At 47.4% G+C, this 15,702-nt stretch overlaps 1 long non-coding RNA gene across 1 annotated transcript; it reads left to right on the forward strand.

Moving 5' to 3' along the window:
• Positions 1 to 1,669: 1,669 nt before the first annotated feature.
• Positions 1,670 to 11,832, forward strand: LOC131383305 (uncharacterized). Its single transcript, XR_009213250.1, has 3 exons — positions 1,670 to 2,085; positions 5,018 to 5,103; positions 11,146 to 11,832. It is a non-coding gene; the product is annotated as an uncharacterized LOC131383305 (long non-coding RNA).
• The last annotated feature ends 3,870 nt before the right edge of the window (positions 11,833 to 15,702 follow it).

Consider the following 15,702-nt stretch of genomic DNA (forward strand, 5'->3'; position numbering starts at 1 on the left):
TCTGGTGACCTTCTGATGAACTACACCACCCAAACATTACATTTATTTTATAAACAGGTCATCTATGAGTTAAATTACTGAAGTCCCTTTTCTGTACATACACGGTAGATGCAGCAGCTGGGAGTATGATTTCCGAAAAGAAAAACTGCACCTACATACTTTTTTTTAGCCAGTTGCAGATATTTTTCTTTTTTTCTTTTTTATTTATTGTATTAATTTTTTTATAGAGATGGGGTCTCACTTTGTTGCCCAGGCTGGTCTCGAACTTCTGGGCTCAAGCGATCCTCCCAGCTTGGCTTCCCAAAGTGCTGGGATTATAGGCGTGAGCCACTGCCCCTGGCCTGGATATTTTTCATTCTTTACCGCATTTATTTTATCTATACCTTAGCAGGGTGCAACTAATGGGTTACGGTTATTGATTGATTGTACAAATTGTAATAGAACCATTACAATTTCATCACGCAGTCTAATTCTGGGAAGCCTTAGAAAAGTGGCTGCAAAATTTGTTAAATTTCACTTGAGAGCTAGAATACCAATGCTTGACTCAACTCCTGTTTTCATGTTTGCTGGTTTCAGAAGCCCCTGGGGCAAGATTTCAGGTAGGAACTATCAGTTGTTTACCCTCCCCACCTGGCACCCACTATTTCATCATCTTCCCTGCCTTTGTCTGTGTTTTGGGTAGGAGAGGGCAGTCATAGGGCAAAGTATTCACAAGAAGATACAAAAGGGTGGCTGCAGATGCATACATGAAGAACTTTAAATGAAGACAATCTGTGATGATGCACATGTGTTTTGCACATTACGTACTTAACTGCTGAAAGAATACGTTCATAGTGAACACATGCTAGCCACTTTGGCCATGTCAGAATGCCTACACAATAATAACCGCATCAGACTTAATGTACCAACAGCCCCACTTCCATCCCCAACGGAATGTTTGGTATCTTTCTGCAAAGGCAAATTTGGAAGCAAGACTGCCTCTCTTTCCACTTAGCCAGCAGGCATTTCCATAATGAGATGTGGCAGCATCCATTGACTTTTATTGACTCTCCTGCCTGAGTCTCCTGAGCAGCTGGGATTACAGCTACCTGTCTTTTATTGTAAGTGTTCCACCCGTCTTTTATTGTAAGTGTTCACCCTAACGGTTTTTATTAACGCTTTGGCTTCCGTCGCTAAGCAACGTGCCACGTTGGGGCTCTTCGCCGGACTACACCTGTACAAATGTCTGCCTCGTTCTCCTGGCTCTGAAGGAAACGTGACCGTTCCCCAAACATGCTCTTTATGGTTGCTTCCTCCTGTCATTTTTCTCCTTCCCTGAACTGCTCCCAATAGAGACAAGCTGGCGCTTTAGTGCATCTCAGAGCCTCTGGCGCGCGGGCGCCCCCTCCCGGCGACACCTCCCGGCTGTGAGCGCGCGGGCAGAGGCCAGAGGCAGGGCCTCTCAGCTGTTCGGACTGCAAACCACAAAGCGTCTTTTTTGGGCGGAGGTGGTCATTTTTATGTTCCCTGGGCAAAGCGAGCAGCCGTTTGGCTTATAAAATAGCAACGACTGCAGTGGCTCACACTGTCATCACGAAATGCCGCCTCTTGTCATGGTCCCCGGAAAACAGGGTTGAGGAGGAGGAGGAAGAGGAGGAGGAAATGGATAATGCCGATGAGTTACTTTTTTTTTTTAATTTGGGTATGTTCGAGTACATTCTGGTCTGAATGGCGGTGGAGGAGAAGGTAGAAAGGAGGCCTCTGCCGAGCAGCATCCGCGCGGAGTGAGCTGCGTTCCCCGGGACCCCGCAGCAGGCGCCAAGAGCCGCGCCCCGGCGTCCGCGCCCTGCAGGCGAGGCCAGGCTGGGCGCGGAGGGACTTCAGCGTCCGAGGAGCGCTCGCTGTCTTCGAGTTCCTGCTGCCAGAGCCCGGCCTCCTCTGCTCTCCGCAGCATCACAGAGGGGGCGCAGGGGCGAGTCGTGGGCAGGCAGGGCAGCCGCGCCCGCCAGAGACAAAGGCCAGGGGGTCTCTGGCCGCAGCACTTTCCAGCGCCGCCCGGTCCTCACATAGAAAACTCTTCTAGCTCTGCGGGTGCGGCTTTAAACGGTAATGTTTGCATTTTCTCTAGGGTGATCCGCAGAGGGGGCCAAGCCATAAGTCCCCTCCAAAAGTCTGTATGTGTTCATCGCATATTTACCAGAAGATTTGACACTACACCAAAAAGCACACAGATAAACACCTTAGAAGTATCATCGTAAAAACGGTTATCTTTCCAGCCAAAAGTCTTGAAATGTGTGGCTCCTAGCGGCAAGCAGCAATGGGATAGTCCCCAGGGGCCTTTCACCCTGTTCAGAAGGTTGGGGGAGGCTGAAGAACATCGCCTGCAGGCCTGGTGGGGTGGCTCACGCCTGTAATCCCAGCACTTTGGGAGGCTGAGGCGGCAGATCACTTGAGGTCAGGAGTTCAAGACCAGCCTGGCCAACACGGTGAAACCCCCGTCTCTACTAAAAAAAAAAAAAATGAGGCCAGGTGCGGTGGCTCACGCCTGTAATCCCAGCACTTTGGGAGGCCGAGGCCGGCAGATCACGAGGTCAAGAGACCGAGACCATCCTGGCCAACATGGTGAAACCCTGTCTCTACTGAAGATACACGGCCTCCCAAAGTGCTGGGGTTACAGGCGTGAGCCATGGCGCCCGGCCTTCTTTTTCATTTTTGAGACAGAGTCTCATTCTTTCTCCCAGGCTGGAGTGCAGTGGCATGATCTTGGCTCACTGCAGCGGCATGATCTTGGCTCACCTCAGCCTCCGCCTTCCTGTTTCTAGCAATTCTCCTGCCTGAGTCTCCTGAGTAGCTGGGATTACAGGCGGGTGCCACCGTGCCCTGCTTCTCTTCTCTTCTCTTCTCTTCTTTCTTTTCTTTTTTCTCTTCTCTTCTTTTCTTTTCTTTTTTCTCTTCTCTTCTCTTTTCTTTTCTTTCTTTTCTTTTTTGAGACGGAGTTTCTCTCGGTCGCCCAGGCTGGAGTGCAGTGGCGCGATTCGGCTCACTGCAACTTCCGCCTCCTAGGCTCAAGCAATTCTCCTGCCTCAGCCTCCCGAGTAGCTGGGACTACCGCTACACCATGCCCGGCTAATTTTTGTATTTTAGTAGAGACGGGGTTTCACCATGTTGGCCAGGATGGTCTTGAACTCCTGACCTCAAGTGATCTGCCACCTCAGCCTCCCAAAGCGTTGGGATTACAGGCATGAACCACCCCACCCGGCCATACCCAGAATTTCTTATTTTCAGATGAAACATTTTGCTTGATGCCAACATTCTTGTTAGATGTTTTTGTTTGTTTTTTGTTTGTGAGACAGGGTCTTACTTTGTCACCCAGGCTGGGGTGCAGTGGCATGATCTCTCCTCACTACAACATCTGTCTCCCAGGTTCAAGCAATTCTCCCACCCCAGCCTCCCTAGTAGTTGGGACTACAGGTGATGACCTCCATGCCCGGCTTTTTTTTGTTTGTTTGTTTTGTATTTTTGGTAGAGATGGGGTTTCACCATGTTGCCTACCAAAGTTATGGGATTACAGGCGTGAGCCACCACGCCTGGTCTTGTTAGGTTTTAAAGCCCATATTGTTTTCTGATCTGATTTTTTGTTTTGTGCTTTATGAAGCAAATATTTATAAAGTATCCACAATGAAGTACCCACGAAGTGTGTTCTTAACGTGAAAGCTAAAATAGATCCCTTGTCCCTGCTTGCATGGTCCTTCTATTCTAATGGGTGTCATTCCGATGGGGGCTACGGTAATAGCAAGTCAGGGTCTCACCCATCAGAAGGTAATGGTATGTCAGTTGGGAGGCGGGATAGAGTGTTGGGCACTGCTATTTAGATGGTTGGTTAGGAAAGGCCTTCCTGATAAGAGAGCAGAGACCCTAAGAAATGAGAGTGTAGGCCAGGCGCAGTGGCTCACGCCTGTAATCCCAGCACTTTGGGAGGCCAAGGCAGGTGGATCATGAGGTCAGGAGTTCGAGACCAGCCTGGCCAGCATGGTGAAACCCCACCTCTACTAAAAATACAAAAAAAAAAAAAAATTAGCCAGGCTTGGTGGCACATGCCTGTAGTCCCAGCTACCTGGGAGTCTGAGGCAGGAGAATGGCTTGAACCCAGGAGGCAGAGGTTGCAGTGAGACGAGGTTGTGCCATTGCATTCCAGCGTGGTGGACGGAGCAAGACTCCATCTCAAAAAAAAAGAAAAAAGAAAAAGAAATGAGAGTGTAAGCCACATGGGGCTCCAAGGGCAGAGCAAGCATAAGGTCAGGAGTTGGGGTGGATGTCTGAGGGGCACTGGGGAGGCCTGAGCGATTGGAGCTGAGTGAGGGAGAGGGGACGTGCCAGATGTGTGCTACAGAAAAAATTACTCATGGCTGGGCGTGGTGGCTCACACCAGCACTTTGGGAGGCCAAGGTGGGCAGACGACTTGAGGTCAGGTGTTTGAGGCCAACACAAAAATTAGCTGGGTGTAGTGTCACACATCTGTAATCCCAGCTACTCAGGAGGCTGAGGCAGAAGAATCGCTTGAATCTGGGAGGCGGAGGTTGCAGTGAGCCGAGATCACGCCACTGCATTCCAGCCTGGGCGACAGAGGAAGACTCCATCTCAAAAAGAAGGAAAGGAAAGGGGGTGGGGGCGAGGGGAGGGTCACTACTGACACGTGTTAAAGTGGAATGGCAGACTTTAGTCAGGGGACCGTCACCATACATATAAGGACTGTTCCACAATGGGGGAGAGATTGGGCTCACCTCCAAATCAGCAAGAAAAGGTGCAACGCGCAGCCAGGGAGCAGGGCCCAGGTTTTCTTTTTTTTATTTTTTTTGAGATGGAGTCTTACTCTGTCGCCCAGGCTGGAGTGTAGTGGCACAATCTTGGTTCACTGCAACCTTGGCCTCCCAGGTTCAAGCAATTCTCATGCCTCAGCCTCCCGAGTAGCTACTCTATGGAGTAGCCATTCCTTGTTCCTTTCCTTTCCCAATAAACTTCCTTTCACTTTACTCTACAGACTTGCCCTGAATTCTTTCTTCCACAAGATCCACAAACCCTCTCTTCGAGTCTGGATTGGGACCCCTTTCCGGTAACACAAATAAGGTCTATACGTTATGATTGGTTGATCTTTTAAATCTCTTATTAATCTAGGATGTATCTCTTTCTTTTTTCTTTTGATTTATTTGTTAAAAACAAAAACAAACTCAAGTTGTTTGTCCTTTAGAATTCGCCAGTCAGGGCTTCAGCAATGGCATCACTGTAGTGTCATATAATATGCCCTGTGTTCCTATAGTTGCTATAATTTGGTACATGGATGCCAATCAGCTTTAGGTTTGATCTTTTGACAAGGCCATTTCGTAGTTGGTGGTGTGTTCTTCCATCAGGAAGTATGTAACGGATACCTGGTTGTCTCTCTTTTTGTGATATTAACAATCATTGATACTCAATACCCAGGTAGGAATGAATATGTAGGGCTGGGCCCCGGTGGCTCACGCCTGTAACCCTAACACTTTGGAAGGTCAGAGTGGGCAGATTGCATGAGCCCAGGAGTTCGAGACCAGCCTAGGCAACCTGGTGAAACTCCATCTCTACAAAAAATAAAAAAATTAGCTGGGCACGGTGAAGCATGCCTGTAGTCCCAGCTACTCAGGAGGCTGAAGTGAGAGGATTGCTTGAAGGTCAAGGGAAGGTCAAGGCTGCAGTGAGCCATGATTGCACCACTGCACTACAGCCTGGGCAACAAAGCAAGACCCTGTGTCTAAAAAGAAGAAAAAAAAATGTATAGTTAATAATGGAATTTCAGGTGTGCAAGCAGGTCAATGGGGGAAGGGCTATTTTGGGGTACAGAGAATCAGGTGATCTTGGCACCTTTAAAATAACACTTCACATCATATAAGGTAGACAAGTTCTTAGTCTTTTTTCATATACAGTTGGCCCAAGTGAGCTACTGTACCCATCTTTAGCTTTCTTCTCTGCAGTTCATTAACCCATTTCCTTTTCTCAAAAACCGTATACGCTGACCCTTTCCAAACTTTATAAATTATGTTCCTTTATTCAACAAACATTTATTGGCCGGGCGCAGTGGCTGTAATCCCAGCACTTTGGGAGGCCGAGGCGGGCAGATCACTTGAGGTCAGGAGTTCGAGATCAGCCTGGCCAACATGGTGAAACCCTGTCTCTACTAAAAATACAAAAATTAGCCAGGCATGGTGGCACATGCCTGTAATCCCAGCTACTCGGGAGGCTGAGGCAGGAAAATCGCTTGAACCCGGGAGGCGGAGGTTGCAGTGAGCCGAGATTGCACCACTGCACTCCAGCCTGGGCGACAGGGTGAGACTCCATCTTTAAAAAAAAAAAAAAGAAAAGAAAAGAAAAGAAAAGAAAAAGAAAACTGGAGGCTGGGTGCAGTGGCTCATGCCTGTAATCCTAGCACTTTGGGAGGCTGAGGTGACTGGATCGCCTAAGGTCAGGAGTTTGAGACCAGCCTGACCAACATGGTGAAATCCTGTCTCTACTAAAAATACAAAAACTAGCAGGGCGTGGTGGCAGGTGGCAGTAATCCTAGCTACTCAGGAGGCTGAGGCAGGAGAATCACTTGAACCCGGGAGGCAGAGGTTGCAGTGAGCTGAGATCGAGTCATTGCATTCCAACCTGGGCAATGAGAGTGAAACTCCATCTCAAAAACAAAAAAAAAAAAAAAAAAAAAAAAGAAAGAAAGAAAAGAAAAAGAAAACTGGGCCTTCTGGTGATTTTTAAAAAGTAGGTTTGGGGCACATTGTGAAGGTTTTGCAAGTCAGGTCAGGCCAGGTACGGTGGCTCATGCCTGTAATCCCAGCACTTTGGGAGGCCTAACGGGCGGATCACTTGAGGTCAGGAGTTTGAGACCAGCCTGTCCAACATAGTGAAACCCTGTCTCTACTAAAGAAAAATACAGGCCAGGTACGGTGGCTCACGCCTGTAATCCCAGCACTTTGGGAGGCGGAGGTGGGTGGATCACCTGAGGTCAGGGGTTCAAGACCAGCCTGGCCAACATGGAGAAACCCTGTCTCTACTAAGAATACAAAAATTAGCCCAGTGTGGTGGCAGGTGCCTGTAATCCCAGCTACTCAGGAGGCTGAGGCAGAAGAATTGCATGAACCCGGGAGGCAGAGGTTGCAGCGAGCTGAGATCGCACCACTGCACTCCAGCCTGGGCAACAAAGTAAGACTCCATCTCAAAAAAAAAAAAAAATTAGCTGGGTGTGGTGGTGCACACCTGTAATTCCAACCACTGATGAGGCTGAGGCATGCTTGAACCTCGGAGGCAGAAGTTGCAGTGAGCTGAGATCGCACCACTGCACTCCAGCCTGGGTGACAGAGCGAGACTGTCGAAAGAAAGAGAGACAGAGAGGAGGGGAGGGGAGGGGAGGGGAGGAGAGGAAGGAAGGAAGGAGAAAGAAAGGCCAAAAGTTTGCAAGGTTTTGAAAAGGGAAGTGTGAAAGTATTTGACTCCAAGTTCAGAACTCAAAACTATGTAATGTTCAGGCCAGTATCAACTAAAGCATAGTGACTCAACATGTGGTCCACAGTGTGGGACAGAGATTGAGAGCACACATTTAGAAACTGGATGAGGTGGCTCACATCTGTAATCCCAGCACCCAGGAGGCAGCAGTCAGCTGAGATCATGCCACTGCACTCCAGCCTGGGCAACAGAGCGAGACTCCATCTCAAAAAAAAAAAAAGAAAGAAGGAAAGAGGGAAGGAAGGAAGGAAGGGAGGGAGCTTTTCAGGCAATATGATAGAATAATTTTGTTTATTGAACCTAAAAATACAATGTAATAACAAAAAAAGTTATTTGGAATTGTATTTTGCATGTTTTTCTTTCCAAGTTACATTTATAGTAATTCATATTTATTATATTTTACAAAAGTTACCCGTCCAAACAGATTGAAAATTTAAAGAAAACCAGTCCTGAGACTGGGTGCGGTGGCTCACGCCTGTAATCCCAGCACTTTGGCAGGACGAATCGGGTGGATCACTGAGGACAAGAGTTTGAGACCAGCCTGGACAACATGGAGAAACGCCGACTCTACTAAAAACATAAAAACACAAAAATTAGCCAGACGTTGTGGTGCATGCCTGTAATCCCAGCTACTCGGGAGGCTGAGGCAGGAGAATCGCTTGAACCTAGGTGGCAGTGGTTGTAGTGAGCCGAGATCGCGCCACTGCACTCCAGCCTGGATGACAGAACAAAACTCTGTCTCGAAAGAAATAAAGAAAGAAAAGAAAACCAGTCCTTTACCACAGATACTTTGGAAAGCACTGGACTAGAGTCAGAATAATGCAAGACAAGAGTTTTCTCTTATAGTTTAGGTTAGTTTACAGAGAGAGAAAGCGAGCACGCTAAGTGTTGGCTGTTAAAAAGCTTGTAGTTTGCCCAGGGAGTGGAAGGGGTGTCAGCAGCCAGGATAAGCGGATTTAAAGTGGCAATTTAATGACATCACTATTGATTTCAGACTCCTGCAGTGTTCCCCAAACCTTGTACTATATTCAGATTAAAGTCTAGGTTGCTATTAAATGAAGAACAAAATAATGGGGGGGAAATTGAAGCTTTCTTCTTATGCTAACCTCCTGCTATAACCTGGCAGGATAGCTACTTTCCAATATTTTAAGAAGTTATTTATATACAAGGGAAGTGTGTTTTAAAGAATTCTGGGAAAGAAAAGGGAAGTCTAATGTTACAAGACACTGCAGGGAAATGTCACTGTATAATAACTCCCATCTGGGTTGGGTGGCAGGGTTTGGGCCTACATGATGTTATGTAATAACACACACCCTCCTTCTGTGCCTTGCTGCCTCGCTATTACAATACACATGGTGCATGTGCAGGGCAGAATGCACCGGGGCCTATGGTGTCAGTGCAGGATGCACCAAGAAATAGGAATGCAGACATATTCTCAAGACAAAAAGACAGGCTGGGTGCAGTGGCTCACGCCTGTAATCCCAGCACTTTGGGAGGCTGAGGCAGGCCTCAGAGTAGCTGAGACTACAGGTGTGCACCACCACACTTGGCTAAGTTTTGTATTTTTAGTAGAGATGGCGTTTCACCATATTGGACAGGCTGGTCTTGAACTCTTGGCCTCAAGTGATCCGCTCACCTCGGCCTCCCAAAGTGCTGGGATTACAGGCCTGAGCCACCATGCCCAGCCAGTATTCTGATTTTCTTTAACCCCCGGAAGCTTCCATGTATTTGTTTCTCACAAAGCTTCTCAACATAACCTGCAGACTTTCAACACATACGCACATGCTAACAAGGTGGGTGTGATGGTTAATATTAGATGGCAGCTTGATTGTATTGAGGGATGCCTAGATAGCTGGTAAAGTATTGTTCTGGGTGTGTCTGTGAGGGTGTTGCCAGAAAAGATTGACATTTGAGTCAGTGGAAAGGGAGAGGAAGATCCACCCTCAATGTAGGTGGGCACCATCCAGTTGGCTGCCAGTGGGGCTAGAGCAAAGCAGGTGGAAGAAGGTGGGCTAAGCTGGCTTTCAGAGTCCTCTGGCTTTCATCTTTCTTCTGTGCTGGATGCTTCTATCCATTTCTCCTGCCCTTGGACATCAGACTCCAGATTCTTTGGCCTTTGCACTCTTGGACTTAGACCAGTGGTTTGCCAGGGCTCTTGGGCCTTTGGCTACAGACTGAAGGCTGCACTATTGGCTTTCCTGCTTTTGAGGCTTTTGGACTTGGACTGAGCTGCCAGTGGCTTCTTTCTTCCCCAGCTTGCAGATGGCTTATCATGGGACATCGCTTTGTGATTGTGTAAGCCAATTCTCCCTAATAAATTCCCTTTCATATATACGTATATCCTATTAGTTCTGTCCCTCTGGAGAACCCTGACTAATACAGTGGGTTAACAAGGTGGTTGTTTCTCTTTTTTTTTTTTTTTTTTTTTTTGAGATGGAGCCTCGCTCTGTCGCCCAGGCTGGAGTGCAGTGGCGCGATCTCAGCTCACTGCAAGCTCCGCCTCCCGGGTTCACGCCATTCTCCTGCCTCAGCCTCCAGAGTAGCTGGGACTACAGGCGCCCGCCACCACGCCTGGCTAATTTTGTTTTTGCATTTTTAGTAGAGACGGGGTTTCACTATGTTAGCCAGGATGGTCCCGATCTCCTGACCTCATGATCCACCTGCCTTGGCCTCCCAAAGTGCTGGGATTACAGGCATGAGCCACCGCGCCCGGCCTACTGGTCACTTCTCATTTAATTCATGAAACAGAGGCAGAGAGGTATTGGCACAGGTGGCAGTCAAGCATTAGCCTCCTGATGCCCTGGACATAAACTGGCTTCCTTGGTGAGCCTGATGTCTGTGTGATGCCCAGATTATGCTGAATTTCACCCTCAAGGAGTAGGTCTAGAAGACCCAACATCTGGCTAACAGTAAATCCAGAAAGTAAGAGCTGAGAAAATGAAAATACCAGAAACAAATTTTTTTTCAAGAAAGTTTCCAAGAAATGAAAAATGTGTTTTCAAGTTGAAATGCCTGACCAAGTATCCATCACTAAAAATTTAAAAAGACACCTACTAAGGCATAACGTGATGAAATTTCAGGACCAGAAACAGAGATCTTAAAAGCTTCTAGAGACGAGAGAAAAAAAAAAGCAAGTCACAAGCAAAGAACTGACGATTACAATAGCATCAGACTTCTCAACAGCAACACTGGAAGCTGGAAGACAATGAAGCAAGGCCCTCAAAACTCTGTCTGATAAGTTTTCCTAATCTTGAATTCCATATTTAGTCAAATAATCAAGTGTAAGGAGAAAATAAGGATATTTTATACAAGCAATGTCTCAAAAAACAAAAAGTACCTTCTCAATAAACTGTTAGAGAGCTGTTTCACCAAGATGGAAAAAGGGGATATGGCATTCAGGTGAGTGAGAAATTGGCTTATATAACTATGGGTGCTAGGAAGTCTCATGATCTGGCATCTACAAGCTAGAGACCCAGAAAAGCTAGTGGTGTAATTCAGTCCAAGCTCAACGGCCTGGGAACCAGGGTAGCTGGTGGTATAAATCCCATTCCAAGGGCAGGAAAAGATGAATGTCCCAGCTCAAGCAGGTGGGCAGGCAGCAATAGGAGTGAACTCCTCCTTCCTCTGTTTTTTTGTTCTATTCAGGCCCTCAATGGATTAGATGATGCCCACTCACATCTACTCCACCGTGTATCTACTCCACTGAGTATCTACTCCACTGAGTCCACCACCAGAAATGCTCATCTCATCTGGAAACACCCTCACAGACACAACCAGAAACAATAGTTAATCTGGGCACCCTCTGGTGCCCAGATTTTCTGATGACACAGAAAATCAACCACCACAAGCACCTACCAAGTGTCAGGAGCTGTTTTAAACACTGAGGATACAGCAGCGAGCAAACCAAAATAGAGCAAAACCAAACCCTCTTGAAGCTTGCATGGGATTGGGCTTGAGATTGATGACAAATAAGTAAGTAAAATACATAGTATGTTACATGGTAATAAGTGCCATGGAGAAAAAATAAATAAGAGGGTTGGGCGTACCATGATGGGAAGGTAGGTTTAAATGTGGTGGTCGGCTGTGCGTGGTGGCTCACGCTTGTAATCCCACCACTTTGGGAGGCCAAGGCTGGCAGATCACCTGAGGTCAGGAGTTCAAGACCAGCCTGGCCAGCATGGTGAAACCCCGTCTCTACTAGAAATACAAAAATTAGCTGAGTGGGCCGGGTGCACTTTGGGAGGCCAAGGAGGGCGGATCACAAGGTCAGGAGTTCAAGCCCAGCTTGGCCAACATGGTGAAACCCTGTCTCTACTAAAAATACAAAAATTAGCCAGGCATGATGGCAGGCACCTGTAATCCCAGCTACTCAGAAAGCTGAGGCAGGAGAATCGCTTGAACCCAGGAGGCAGAGGTTGCAGTGAGCCGAGATCGCACCACTGCACTCCAGCCTGGGTGACAGAGCGAGACTCTGTCTCACAAAAAAAAAAATTAGCTGAGGGTGGTGGTGCGCACCTATAGTCTCAGCTACTCTGGAGGCTGAGGCACAAGAATCGCTTGAACCCAGAAGGCAGAGGTTGCAGTGAGCTGAGATCACGCCACTGCATTCCAGCCTGGGTAACAGAGCGAGACTCTGTCTAAAAAATTAAATAAATAAATAAATACATGCGGTGGTCCAGGAGGCCTTTTTTGTTGTTGTTGTTGTTGTTGTTGAGACGGAGTCACTCTCTCTCCCAGGGTGGAGTACAGTTGTACGATCTTGGTTCACTGCAGCCTCTGCCTCCCAGCGATTCTCTGTGCCTCAGCCTCCCGAGTAGCTGGAACTACAGACACATGCCACCATGCCCAGCAAATTTTTGTATTTTAGTAGAGAGCTGGTTTCACCATGTTTGCCAGGCTGGTCTCAAACTCCTGACCTCAAGTGATCCACCCACTTTGGGCCTCCCAAAGTGCTAGGATTACAGGCATGAGCCACCGTGCCTGGCCAGGAAGGCCTCTTGATATTGACAACATCTGAACAGAAACTTAAAGGTGGTCAGAGAGTGAGCTATGCAGCTATCTGGGAAGAGCATTTGGGCAGATAGATGCAAAAGCTGTGAAGTGGAAGCATGCCTGGTTAGGGTTGCCAGGTAACATAAAAGGTGCCCAATTAACTTGGAAACAGAAATAAGTTAAGAGGCTGCTGGAACAATCCAGTCAAGAGATGGTGGGGGCTTGGCTCAGAGTAGTAGCCATAGAGTTGGTGAAAAGTGAGCAGATTCTGAATATATTTTGAAGGCAGAGCCCACGGGATTTGCTAAGAAATTGGACATGGAATGTAAAAGAAAGAAATCTTAAAAATGAGCGCAAGGATTAGGACTAAGCAACTGGAAATAGAAAGTTATTCATTTTATCAAGACAGTAAAGACCGTGGCTATAGGAGGAGTAAATTTTAGGGTGTTATCAAGAGCTTGGTTCTGATCATAGAAATCTTGGGTTGGTGGCTGGATACTTGGGTCTGGAACTCAAGGGAGAGAAGTGTTGGCTGGTGACATAAATATGGGAGTCATTGTGGTTCTAATTATCAGACCCATTCCTGTCTTATCCTGAAACAGTTACCTACTACCAGAATTATGCTACATAAAGCCACCCCAAAACTTACTGGCTTAAAACAACCACCATTTGTTTAGCTTACGATTTTGGGGATCAGCAATTTAGGCTGAGTTTAATTAGCTTGGGGAGTTCTGGTCTGGTAGGTTTTCTCATGCCTCTGCTGTCAGCTGTCAGCGCAGCTGGCTGTTCTAGGATGGCCTTAGCTGGAAGGATTCATCCCTGCTTCACGCAGTCTCTCATTTCCAGCAGCTAGTCCAGGATTGTGTTCCCAGTGGAGGCAGTGTTTGGAGAGAGAGGACTGCTCAAGGCCCCTTGAAGCCTAGGCCTGGAACTGTCACATCAACACTTCTGTCACATTCTCACGATCAAAGCAAGTCACAGGGCTGGTGGTGAAGGACGGGGAAGTAGATTTCCCCCTTGGTGGGAGCAGCTGCAAAGCCACATTGCAAAAGGCAGAAATACAAGGAGATTGTTTGGCCATCAGTGCAACCGTGCAACCAGTTTATCACATGTCCCAAATCTGAAACATTTTCTTTTTTTTAATTATTATTATTATTATACTTTAAGTTTTAGGGTACATGTGCACAAAGTGCAGGTTTGTTACATATGTATCCATGTGCCATATTGGGAAACATTTTCTTTTCTTTTTTTTTTTTTTTTTGAGACAGAGTCTCGCTCTGTCGCCCAGGCTGGAGTGCAGTGGTGCAATCTCAGCTCACTGCAAGCTCCCCCTCCCAGGTTCACGCCATTCTCCTGCCTCAGCCTCCCAAGTAGCTGGGACTACAGGCGCCCGCCACCACACCCGGCTAATTTTTTGTATTTTTAGTAGAGACGGGGTTTCACCTTTTTGGCCAGGAAGGTCTTAATCTCCTGATCTTGTGATCCGCCCACCTCGGCCTCCCAAAGTGCTGGGATTACAGGTGTGAGCCACCCCGCCCGGCCAGTCTGAAACATTTTCAACCTGGCTGTATTGAAGTTTGATGAACCATCTTTTCTTTCTAAAAAAGAAATGTAGCTAGCCAGGTGGGGTGGCTCACACCTGTCATCCTGGCACCTTGGGAGGCCGAAGTGAGTGAATCAAGACCAGCCTGGGCAACGTGGCAAAACCCCGTCTCTACAAAAAAATACAAAAAAAAAATTAGCTGGGCCTGGTGGTGCACACCTGTAGTCCCAGTTACTTAGGGGGCTGAGGTGGGAGGATCACTTGAGCTCAGGAGGTCGAGGCTGCAGTGTGCCAAGATCGCACCACTGCACACCAGCCTGGGTAACAAAGTGAGACTCTGTCTAAAAAAAAAAAAAAAAAAGTAAAAATAAATGTAGGCTGGGCACAGTGGCTCATGCCTATATTTCCAGCACTTTGGGAGACCAAGACAAGAGGATCACTTGAGCCCTCAAGTTCAAGACTGGCCTGGGCAACATAGCAGACCTCGTCTCTACTAAAAATAAAAAAACTAAGCAAGGCGTGGTGCAGCGCACCTATAATACCAGCTGCTTGGGAGGCCGAGTGGGGAAGATCACTGGAGCCCAGGAGTTTCAGGCTGCAGTGAGCTGTAATTGTGCTACTGCACTCCATCCTGGGCAACAGAGCAAGGCTCTGTCTCAAAAAGAAGAAGAAAAATAAAGAATCTGCCTGTGATTGGTCTAATGAGACAGGTAAAGTTGGTCTGATATTTGGCTTTAGTTAGAGCCAGAATCTCAAGGGGAGGGAGACAGGATCCAAGAATACACTAGGATGGAGTGAGTGTGAGAAAACAGAATGAGGGCCCAAGCATGTAGAGAAGGAAAATACACTGCAACCCTATCATGCGGTCTCCAGACCACAAGGTTAAAGATTCCACCTGCCATCTTGTAGTTTTATGCTGCCCACTGCCTCCACCAAGGGATACATGGAAGACATTCCAGCATGATCTTCGTCTTTGCCACATAACAATTCTATACAACTGTGTTCACAAATAAGTCATATCAGTGCCTGATAGCCCTGGTGGTGCTTAGGAAATCCTTCCTTTTTTTCTATCCTAAATCTCTATTTCTGTAGCACTCTGACTGGATCTTTTTAGCTTCTCTCAGGAGGGAGGGGACAACACCCTTGGGTGTCTTTAGCATTCTCCAACTGCATAGGTGTTCTCCATAATGGCCTGGGGCACATTTTTCCTTCCTCCTCCCAGGCGGGTCACCTATTGAAAATGCTGCGGTGCTGTCATCTGGCATCCCCAGGGTGGGGCCAGAGCAACAGGATATCATCTGCCTCTCACCCACCTCATGAGCATTTCTTCCAGAAACAGGCCAAGAGGAAAGGCCCAAACTTTCAAGACTAGGATCAACCCTGCAATGTTTGGGGGAAAAAAAAAAAAGAATATAGGCACACAAGGTTTCACGTGGTACAGGGAAGGTATGAGTTGCCCATTTTAAAGTGACATCAAACTGCTTATCAACCTTGAAGAAGAATCTAGGGATAGATAAAAAGATTTTTTTTTGAGACCTCGTCTCACTCTGTTGCCCAGGCTGGAGTACAGTGGTGCAATCTGGGCTCACTGCAACCTCTGCCTCCTGGATTCAAGCAATTCTCTCACCGCAGTCCCCCAAGTAGCTGGGATTACAGGCACCTTCCAC

Source organism: Hylobates moloch, unplaced genomic scaffold (genome assembly GCF_009828535.3).
Source record: "Hylobates moloch isolate HMO894 unplaced genomic scaffold, HMol_V3 SCAFFOLD_4, whole genome shotgun sequence".
NCBI classification, from domain to species: Eukaryota; Metazoa; Chordata; class Mammalia; order Primates; family Hylobatidae; genus Hylobates; species Hylobates moloch.